This window comes from Galeopterus variegatus, unplaced genomic scaffold, assembly GCF_000696425.1.
Source record: "Galeopterus variegatus unplaced genomic scaffold, G_variegatus-3.0.2 Scaffold2961, whole genome shotgun sequence".
Taxonomy (NCBI): Eukaryota; Metazoa; Chordata; class Mammalia; order Dermoptera; family Cynocephalidae; genus Galeopterus; species Galeopterus variegatus.
In genome coordinates this window covers 220,845-222,325 of record NW_007729072.1, presented here as the reverse complement: position 1 = coordinate 222,325, position 1,481 = coordinate 220,845, and the positions used below count along the sequence as shown (strand labels likewise).

Below are 1,481 nucleotides of genomic sequence, written 5' to 3'. Positions count from 1 at the left end.
AAATCATCAGTACCCTCGAGCAAGCATTTATTTTGGCTTTTCTGCAGATAGGATTATTTTTAAGTTACCATACACATTAAAGAGATGAATAATGATGTCTACAGAAAATAAAATAAAAAATGGGAACATTAATAACTGGAAAGCACAGACAATTTATCCTAACAATGAATTCAGAGAAATAAATTATTCCTCATCAAAGTTGTAGTAATGAATTTTTTTCCGGAAAATTATTTTTTTGCAGTAATTCATAAGGAACTCTCGTCATAGTTGCACAAAGCTAATATGTGATTTTTCTTAAAGAAAAGATTTAATAGTATTTCAGGTCTAAATTTAGAATTGTATATCTATCTATGATTCTCAGATTCTATTGATTTTTTTAATTAAAAAAAACCTGAAGCATAGCATTTTTAGAGTCACGTTTTGGCTCCTTTCCTCCCCCAGATATGTACATGACTGCAAGTTTTTGTAGTTTATGTGTATGTATACGTGCATGTACATAACACTGAATTTGGCTGGTAAGTAAAGATTCCTGTAACATTAAGAACATTACTGAAATGCTTTGGGCTTCAGTTTCCTCATCTGAAAATGAAGAAACTGGTCTAGTTGTGACATTCCATGATCCTTGAAACTGAACTAAATGAAAAACAGTCTCACCAAGTATAATAGATAAGGGGCATCTGTGCATTTATTTTACAGTGGTGCATACATCTTTAAAAGTCAGTTAGACATAAAAAATTTTTTCTATTTTTCCTAATACATGTTTACCCCTAAATGTAATGAAGGCCACACAGGTGTAATATTTATGTGGATTTTCCAGGTTCATGTTCAATAGGAAATGCCAATACCCTAGTGTATGTCTGCTGCTCACCTTAGTCCTTTCTCCAGTGGAAGAAAGCTATCTTTATTACTACAGCTCTTCCCTTTTTATTCTTTATCTCTTTCACTGATGCACCTTCATTCAATCCATACACTGTTACTTTACCTCAAGATGTTTTATATTAACTTTGTAGCTTTCTACATTAAAATGTGATTTCTTCTGATTTCTTTTGCACAAGATATTGCATTAATGTTTCAGGAACTTTTGACATTTAAGGTTATGTTTGGACAGAGAGACTCAGGTAATGACAACCTAAATGAGAAATAGCTCACACACCTCAAAATTAGTTTAGTTCTGAGAGACATCATGTCAAGGAAAGGGCATGGACTTTGCATCTAAGCCTAGGTTGGAATCCTAGTTATGCAGTGAATAGTTATGTGGTCTTACTCAAGACACTTAACCTCCCTCATGTCTGTAAAGAGGGATAATTATCCTTTCCTTGATGGTCTTTGTGAGGGTTATAGTCAACATACATAATATATGTAATTGGCACCAGAAGGCACACATATCCTCAAACGATGTCTCTAGAACTTCAGAACCTGGAATTTTCCCCAGTGACCCTTCTAAGTGTATATGCTTCAAAAAAAATCATCAGTACTGTTAA

At 33.4% G+C, this 1,481-nt stretch overlaps 1 protein-coding gene across 1 annotated transcript in view; it reads left to right on the top strand.

Annotated features, from left to right (window-relative positions):
• Positions 1-1,481, top strand: part of LOC103599433 (kelch-like protein 14) — a gene marked incomplete at its 5' end in the record, with an annotated part of 22,597 nt that overhangs the window by 15,178 nt on the left and 5,938 nt on the right. The window lies entirely within an intron of this gene.